At 35.7% G+C, this 10,086-nt stretch overlaps 1 non-coding gene across 1 annotated transcript; it reads right to left on the reverse strand.

The window, feature by feature from the left end:
- Window positions 1-4,072: 4,072 nt before the first annotated feature.
- LOC120289075 lies at window positions 4,073-4,289 on the reverse strand. The gene has a single exon (XR_005547030.1). It is a non-coding gene; the product is annotated as a small nucleolar RNA U3 (small nucleolar RNA).
- Between the last annotated feature and the right edge of the window lie 5,797 nt (window positions 4,290-10,086).

The following is a 10,086-nucleotide window of genomic DNA, read 5'->3' on the forward strand; positions in this document are numbered from 1 at the left end:
TGCAATCCTTCCTTACATGCTCTTTCTTTTTATAGAAGAAAAAGTTAGATTCTTTCTTAATGTCAACTTGGGGAGATATCTTACCTTTTCCTTTATGCTTGTCATGGCCCTTATTCTTTCATTGTGTTGCCAAATGAGCACTTTCTCCTAATTCCATAATCGATTTTTCTTCCTCTTGAACGCATATGATCATAAGTTCATTAATTGACCATTTATTCTTATGTGTGTTGTAAGAGATCTTAGAATGTGCATATTGTTGCGGGAGAGTATTCAAAATATAATACACAAGAAAAGATTCAGATATCTCAACCTCAAGGTTCTTAAGCTGAGCCACAATATCTCTCATCTTCATGATGTGCTCACGCACACCTCTAACACTAGTGAGCTTCAATGACGAAAACTTCATAATCAAGATCATGGCATGCGCCTTCTATGAAATCTCAAACTACGCATCAATGGCCTCCAATAAAGCCTTAGCATTGCTATGCTGAGCAACCAAACCATGGATACTAGAAGATATTTTAGCCCCTGTAAACATCGCACTAACGTGGTTAGACTGCTCCCATTGATTATAAAGGGCTATCCCAGCTACAATGCTCAAATCAGTAGGAGTAGGTGGTTCGTCTTTCCTTATAGCATAGTCAATGTCCATCCATCCCAATTGAAGAAGAACTAACTCCTTCCAAACTTTATAGATTTCACCATTTAGTATAGGAACATTACACTTAAATTCAGAGAAATTCATAAGTTGCAAAACTGCATATCAAACAATCATTGCTTATGTCACAAAATTTGAGGCAAAATATATATAAATCATGTTTTACCAATATAAACATGTCACGAACATGAATCACATAACATAAAAACTATCTAGGGGTTAATTTTTTAATTTAAATAAATTCATAATTACATTATAAAGAAACTACCATATTATATACATTTTCTTAATCCCCGTGGATAATTAAGAAAAATAATTGATCATAATTAATCATATTAATATAATGAAAATTCCTATGGGAAAAAATTCATCATATTAATATAATTAATCACAATCAATGTCTATTTCTAAATAGGATCCAAACGTTCTAAATATATAATTTAATTAATTAAGATATTGTGGCTACTCTTTAATTAATTAACTATATGGATCATTGGACATTTAATTTCATACATAAAATATTCATAAAAATGCATGAAAGGGCAAAATAGTTAATAATGCACCAAGGGGCAGAACAGTAAATAGATCGGCCAATGGCACAATTGTAAAATTGCAAGAAGGGCAAAATGGGAATTTTAAATGTGGCTGAGGGCCAAAAAAATAAATAAAGCCACTAAGGGCATAAATGCAAAAATGGCAAAAGAGACGGACAAAATAGAAAATAATAATTAAAAAAACTCACTGTACGTGTGGATCCCACGAGCCAACGATTTCGCGCCCGTGGTCCCACACGCTTCTTCCTCCACGTGAAGAGAATGCCTCTCACCATTTTTCTCCGTTTTCCACTGAGATTTCGCCACCCGTTTCTTCTCCGGTAGCCCATCTAAGACCAAAATAAATAATAGGTTTTGGAGACCATGTCGGCGCAACCACATAGATCCAAGTTTCGGTGAAAATGACCAAGCAATTGGCTCTAAATCAAACGAAAATTTCCCAAAACACAAATCCTTAACCACTGCGACTTCTGCCGCCCGATTAGCCTCCGTTGAACATCAATATGCCGAAATAGCTTACGGCTATTCTTCTTCATGGTGGTACGATTGTACTGTTCCTAAGTCAAGTAATGGGTCCTCGGAATTTGGCCGGAATCGATGATTTTCCTCTTGACCACAGAATGGGGTAAGTATACTAGAAGTGCCAAAAATTGTGTACGGCGCTCACTTTAATGCCAAAAGTTTTTTCCGGATCACTTAAGTGCTACTTAAAAATAAAATAAAAAACAATCATTTAAGTGTTAACACTAGTCCGGATTGCCGGAAATTTGACATGGCTATACTTTATTAATTTCTCAATCCTACGTGGCTCACCGATGTGCCTAGTCAACATATAATCCCTAAACAACGTTGCCTAAAAGTTATAAATAGTGATCATTTAAATGCTAAATTTTATTAAAAGTGATCATTTGAGTGCCAAATTTTATTTAAAGTGATCACTTCAATGCCGGTCGTTGTTAAAAAAACAATCATTTTGGTGCCAAGCATGCCACATGGAAATGCCATGTGGACTGGATTTTTAAAAAATTTTGCCAAGTCATATTATAATTTTAATTTTAAATGACCCGTAATGAGTTTGGTCGGAATTTCTCACCGTTGACACTAAAGTGATCATTTTTCCTCCGATTTAGCATTTAAGTGAGTCGGCGAAAACTTTTGGCACTAAATTAAGCACCGTACACAACTTTTGGCACTTCTAGTGTACTTATCCCCCCCCCCCCAAATGGCTGATTACTATTCACATTTAAAAGGCCCGAAAAGTACACCAAAAATTCGACAAAAACAAGGCAGAGGCACTAAACACGCTTTGATACCAAACGTTAGAATTAAAAATCAAATGTGGAAAATGTAATCGATTATAAACAAACCTCTAGCCATTGTTTGTATTCATGTTCGTAAGAAAATCCCGAAGATTCAACGAAATATCGGGCACACTCTACTAACCCAATCCCTCGCATACTGATAGTGTATTTTAAAATTGAAAGGGTTTATGTTAGACCTTGTGATTACCCTTAAGAAATGAGCGATCGTTCATTTTATATAACATCTCCCATCAATGCGGTTACCAAATGAGTGGTTGTCACGAAGAGATACAAGGCGTGGAAAAACTACATGTCGAATAACCGTCACTTTAAAGAGAAAATATGAATCCAAAAATGTGGGATTGCATTATATAAATAACATGAAGCTTGTGGTCCTTATGGCAGCCACCTGGGAAGGGCAAACTGGAAGCCCCTCGAGATTATGTAAATCCCACAAAGCACCTGCCCAAGGGGTTCTTAGACAAGACGGCCAAGGTCGGTAGAGTGATTGGGTGAGCCGCTCAAGTAGCGATTATGGCCCACTCGGCCATCAAAGGATTCGTATACCACTGCAAGTGAAACTCTACCTTAGAAAGCATATAATTCAAAGTATTGATCATCACGTGGCCCCAAATTAGGGAGGAACAATTCTATGCATATGAGTTAATGTTGAAGCTCGGCCTCGTAACAGAGATCAAGATAGATGATGAGAGAGATTTCCCAACAAAGGAAATGACATCGTCGTGGCAGCAAACAAAATAGAGGGCAGGATGAGAAAGTTAATGGAGGGCAAGGTGGCTAGGGAGAGGAGGAAAAAGGTGAAGGAGGTGAGTGAGAAGAGCATGAAGGCTTTGGTGGAGGGTGGGTCTTATTCCTTCTCTTTGGCTCATTTCATTGAGGACGTCTGCAAACAATGAGCCTCCATTTGGCTAGGAGAGAGGCTGAGTGGTATTTCGTGTACTTTTCTTTATTTGTTATTATTATCATTGTTTTCTGATAAGTTGGTATTTTGAATCTTGATTTCTTGAAGTGTGTCTTCTAGTGTTCCTGTGACTGTAATCCATCCTCGATCTCCAATAAATGAATTCCATTTTGGATTATCAGAGTAAGAAAAGTTGCGGATTGACAAGAACTCATACGTGTCGAATGTATATTAAAGAAGAAAGAGGAAATACAATAATCAACCATGCCATTCTTGAAATGTTCATCCACCACCTGGGCGACCATCTCCTTGCATGTAAGAACCCTGAAACCCATAAGAATCGTCATCATGGTCAAAGCAAAGCTCATGTTCGTTCCATCACTGGGCTCCTCGTCAAACGCGACCACCCTCCACCTATTAATCACCATCCTGATCATGAAAGCTGCCACACCAATCTCAACCGACATCAACAATCGGAAGCGATCACTCGCCTGACTCTGATGGCTGGGGCTGCTTCCATTCTTCCATCTCATCGGGGGTCATTCCCGTTTGCAAGACTAACCCTAACAAGGTCTGTAATCTCTACACCCGGCTACAAGCCACACGGAGAAAAATAATAAAAAAGATGAATGGGAGGAGTCTGTCAGATCGTTGTGTGACCATCCCCGCTGGAGACTCAGATTGAGAACGATCCTCTACGACTCAGAGGGCTTCAAAGGGACCCAACCAGAGCTGTTAATCACACTCTGGTTACACAGCCAAGGTTATCTCCCAGACTTTAGCTCCTATCTCCTTAGGTCTCAAGGACACAAAGGTACTAGTCTATAGAACATATCCTATTTAAGTATGTTGGCACATAAATTTTTGCCCAAAGATCATTTTCGAAAAATGGGAACTTGTTTTTCCACACAAATATTTCATGTCAAATCCTTGTATATAAATTACCTAGGCGTTTAGTATTATTTTTAAATGGAATATGTTTTTTTCTAGAAATAAAAAAAAAAAAAAAAAAAAAAAAAAAAAAGGAAAGAAGAAGAGAAGGTTGGAACCGAGGATCTGAGTGTGACCAGCCAAGCCTTGAGGGATTAGATTGCAATTGAAACAGTAAATGGGGGCCAAAGTGCAGTTTTCCAAAGTTAGGGGACCAATTTGCAAATTTTATAAAATTTCGCTCAAGCCATCATTGTTTCCATCATCTTGGCCACCAATTGAGTTGAAATTGAAATGGGCCAAGTCAAATTGATCAAATCAAGCCAAAAAAGACTAAATTCAATTAAATTAGGCATTCTCAAATAAGAAAGTAGCCAACTTTGAAGGACTTTCTTGCAAAATTAGGCAGGAACAATTGCGAAGACTATTCAGGATCTTCAATTACTACATATAAGCTTGCTAATTGACCAAAAATTTCTACCAAATTGATGAATTAAAGCACTCAAACCAGCAGCCAAAACTCAATCCATGATTCAGTCTTAATTCGAAGCTGTTGAGTAAGCACTTTGTGCCCCACCATGTCCTACTCAAACAGCCCAATAAGCTTAATCTCTGCTTGTGATGTAAGACCATAATTAGAAGTGCAAGTGGACAAAAAAAAAATTGGCCAAGGATAAGCCACTAAAAGCACATGAAAATCACAGTAGAATCCACACACTCAATACTTGCAAAAGTTGAAAAATTTTGCCAAGTCATAATAGACGAAGTAGCTCATTTGGCAAGCTTGGTAGGGGGACAAAAACCGACCAAAAGATTCCTTAAAAAAAAAAAAAAAATACTCTCTTGGTGGTTAGTAGGATAAGCCTAAAAACATTTTCCGAGTGTTGAGCCTAATTAGTCATGGGTGAGGGAAAGTAAGCATTCTTGAGAAAAATGAGGGACAACGAAGGGAAAGAAAAAAAGGACCTCTAACCTAAACTAGAATACATATAATTTAGTTTGGGATTAAATTGGTCAACAAAAGAGGTCTTGGAGTCCAATTTTGGAGACCAACAAAGTCCTTCCTTGTCAGTTATTTCTTTGCAGATCTCGTTTTTTAGTTTGAAGGAACCAACTTCCACGTGCCACTAGGAGATAATTTCTTAGTTTCCTCAGCTAAGAGCAACTGGCAAAAAAAACTAAAAGGCAAGGTAAGAATTCTAGATTTATTTTTGTTCAAATTTGAACATGTTGATCATAGAAAAATCAAGAGGAAAATGAGCCCAGAAAACTAATTTATGAAGCTGGAATTTTTCTAAGTGTTTGAAGCCTCTTCAAGAGCCCTATATGCTTTACTTGCTACTCCCGTTTGCATGCATTTTCTATCTTCATGGGTTTGATGAAGGTTATATAGGAGTACAAATGATGGTGAGGTCAACTTGGTTTGGTCTGTAAATCCCCGTGTAAACCATAAGATCGTCTACAAACTTGAGCCAAAAACCAAGCCTATCGACATTGAGTCATGGCTAGTCTATGAGGACTATGCATGTATGCTTCTTGGAGAGGTCATTTTGATGTGTTCGGTTGATCATTTTCTATGATGTTTTATTACATTTGAAAGTCCATATTACATTTTTTCCCATAGATCTCTCATGCTACGTGTGTTGAGGCTTGAATATAGGCACACAACCCGTTTGCTTGACCTGAGTTAAAATCCAAAATTGCAAAAATTGCAAAAAAAAAAAAAAAAAAAAACTCAAACATGCAAATTAGAGGCCAATTTCAACTTGGTTCGTGTGTGTTTTAGGCTCTGATTTTTTTGTTCCACATAAGATTGCTTATTGGTCGAGATTGAAGGCCACGAACATGGCTTGAGGAAGTTGCTTGGAGTGGTTTGATGTGACCAAATGTTCAACAAAATGCCCAAACCAAGTTTCGATCTTGAGATGATTGATTTGAGTTTAGTTATTGTGATATTCTATTGTTCCACATTAGTGTAAATCAAGCACAAATCGGTTTAGGGAATTATTTTTAAATAAAAACAAAAAATTTGAAAATATAAAAATATAAAAAAAATGTTGGATGGTATCAAATTATGGCAGAAACATCTATGAAATTTTCCTAATCTTATAAGGTCATTTTTCCTAATTTAACGCTATTTTGGTATTTTTATAGTCATTTTTTTTTATAAATAATCCATTTTGTGTAGAATAAAATTATCTAGAATACCTTCATACAATTAGAGTAATTTCATGTATATTTATATTCTCATTTCGCTCACAGGAGTCCTATATGGGGATGTGATAATAAGGCCATGTAATATCCCTTGCCCCACTTGTATCAAGTTTTCCCTTTCTGCATTTACTTTCAAGTCTTTTCAATTTCATAGATGTTTACTTGCCGCACCGCTTTTTTATCATTTGAGTGCAAATTTCCTTTGTAAACTAGGTTAGGATTGGTCTAGACATTAAAGAAAACAATTCCACAAAAACATTTGCATTGACACTTAACAGCTTTGATAAGGATTATAATCGGTAATTAAGATTGCGTGGCCATTTAGATAAATAACCTTTCAAGTTAATGGTATTGCAAGGGTGCTAATAGAAAAATTGGCGTAAACAAGTCCTCGTTTCTAGAAATCTTTGGCTGCATAGGAATCGAGACAACACTCCCCCATCTCAATTGGTTTCTAGCCAACTCCAATGGGCTAGTGGCAACTCATAGACAACCCTAATGGACTAGTGGCGACTCTTAGAAATACTTAGGTTGTTAAAAACTAAAATACAAAATCTAACGTCACGATGTATGGACTTAGAAGGGTCCGCGCCTAATCTAGGCCATTAGCCTGGCTCTTTAGGCAATACCCCTGAACCTCTTCCTTTTTCCCTGACGAAAAAAAAGAGGTTGCAACAAAGTAAGGTCGTGCTCTCTTCCCTTCACTCGCCCCTACCAATTTCCCTAGTAGCATCTTTATGATGTGCGACTTTGTCAACATGGCGCGTGTTAAGTGCACTCAACCATTACAATTGTGATATGAATGGAATATAATAAAATATATATTTTTTGAAGATAAGGAAAATAAAATGGATATGTTGCCTTTTTTTAATTATTGTTTCGTACCAGTGGGGCCATTCATAATAATTTAATTGGCAAATTCTTTACACTCATCAATGATGTGGTGTTTTACTATTTACATCCATCCCTCTTAACTATTCCTATTAGGCATATCATTGGAGATTTTTATTTTATTCGCTCAATGTCACGATAATGCAGTTGATTATACAAAATTTCTCTATGTCATATGGCCACAATAATTAAGAATTTTCTAACTATTAGCAAGTCCTCTATATTTTACATAAAGATATCACACAAACAAGAAATTTCATCTTTATTTTATTCAAAAACTGAACGATTCACATTGTTACAAAACCGCACGTCAATTCCAGAAAAAGAACGCAAGCAAACAATCCACCATGCAGAATATAATAATTAAATAACACACCAAAAATTTGTTATCAGAGCTTATCCAAACTTAGATTACATCTCTGTGCAGAGGCACTCTGCCAATCCACTAGATTTCAAATAAAGTTGGAATATAGCAATAATCTTCTTACAAAGAGATTGAGAACCCTTATAAAGAAAAAAAAAACTCACTTGACGGTTAGTGTTTCACTATCATTGATATAAAGATGTAACTTTTAACCTAAAAGTAAAATCAATTGAAAAGAAAAAAAAAAACCCTAAAAAGATTTAGTTTCATTTACCAACAATCTTCCACTTGAAGAAAAATATGCCAAATGCATCAAACAACTTTGCATCCATCTTCTTCAAAAGCTAATAATTGAAAAAAGTTGTGCATTTGCAATACTTCTCATCAATCAACACAGTGTAATACCAATGGAAATAGTACATATATATATATATATATATATATATGTTTTCTCTATCTACTACCTTGGTAAACATATCAGTTGGATTTTTCAAGCCATCAATCTTTTGTAACTTTAACTCATTATCTTTCAATGCTGACCCGATAAAGTGATAACGTTTCTTAATATGTCTAGTGAGTGATAAGCTGCATTCTTTGTTAAGTACACTGCACTTTGACTATCGGTCCATAGTGTATTTACTGGCTGCTTTCGATGAAGCTCCTCCATATAATTTTGTAACCACATGATTTCTTTGGAGACTTCCATCATTGCCAAGTATTTCACTTCTGTCATTGATAATGCTTCTACTTTATGTAGTTGAGATAACCAACTTAATGCTATACCTGTAACTGTAAAGACATATTCAGTAGTACTCTTACCACTATCCAAATCACCCAAGTGATATGCATCCACATAACCCAAGTGATCTGCATCCACCTAAGTGTTGATCATGAGATTTCTTTATTAAGATATTCAACAAATATTAGAACCCATTGGGACTCACGAATCAACATTAGTTCTAATACCATCTATTGAGAACGTGCAGCAAAAGTCCAATACTTTTCCCTAGTGAGATTATCAAGAGGGAACCTAAATTCGAGTTCATCATCATATTCAAGTGGATACACTTTCATTCAAGTTGATGTGTTACGAACCAACTATGATATATCAATAACTCCAAACCACATCAAATCTCTTATATATAATTTCTCTAACAAAGTTCACACATGCTCCTATCATGACCCTCTTGAAGTGAACTCCAAGGAAGTTTCATGGATTGCTAAGAGGGCACGAAAACCTTCTTATAAGGTGGTGCTTACACTTCACACAAACTCTCTAATACTCTACTAATCACAGCTTGGTTTTTCATTAATTGTTTCATTTCATTTTTAATCAGATGTTGCCCCTCTCCTAATCTAAGACCTAGGAGTCAAGTAAGATGCGGGAGCCAACCCACCTTACCTTTGCGAGCCAAAGGTGAAAAATATCCTCTAAGATTGGGCTAAACAAAGAAAAAGATTAATCCTCTTGAGGACTTGATTAAAATAGATTTGTTTGTTAGAATAACTAAATATTAAACCATGCCATCTAATAGCTTAAGCTTTTATAACAGTTGGCAATGTTCCTATAAAATCTAACATGATATCAAAGTAAGAGATCATAAATTCCAATCCTACTAGGCCCCAATTGCTTCCCCAATTAAACATGTCAATGCTTAGTACTAGGCAAAAAGACTAGACTTAACGTGAGAAGAGTGTTAGAATAATTAAATATTGAACAATGCCTTTATCTAATAACTTAAGTTTTTAGAATAGTTAGCTGTGATTTCACAAAATCTAATATTGTCTAATGCTTCTTATTAATACCTTTTTCTCTTTTGTGAAAAAAACAATTCATGTAATATTTCAAATTTTATTCCCTAATATTTATCTAACAATCCATGCATAAATGCTCCAATATTATAAATTAAGTCAATCAATAATAATAATAACAGATAAAGGGCGAGAAATTACCAGAAACATGTCGGGTACCATTATATATCGTCTTATTATTCTAAGAGAGGACACCGTGAGGTATAAATGAAAATAAACGTGCATAAAATATAATATTCTTAATCTAAGTGATGATGATACATTCTAAAATTGATAAAAACGAAACTAATAATATAAAAAAGAAAATTTAACTAATCCTGCTGTCCAGACTGAGACGACGGACGTTCAGCCCGTTTCGTTCTTGCACTCTAAAACGGGCCTAAACCATGCTATAGCAACCACGATAATCCTAGAACATATCTACATCAATTATGAAAGCG

The sequence above is a fragment of the Eucalyptus grandis genome, chromosome 1 (assembly GCF_016545825.1).
Source record: "Eucalyptus grandis isolate ANBG69807.140 chromosome 1, ASM1654582v1, whole genome shotgun sequence".
Classification (NCBI taxonomy): Eukaryota; Viridiplantae; Streptophyta; class Magnoliopsida; order Myrtales; family Myrtaceae; genus Eucalyptus; species Eucalyptus grandis.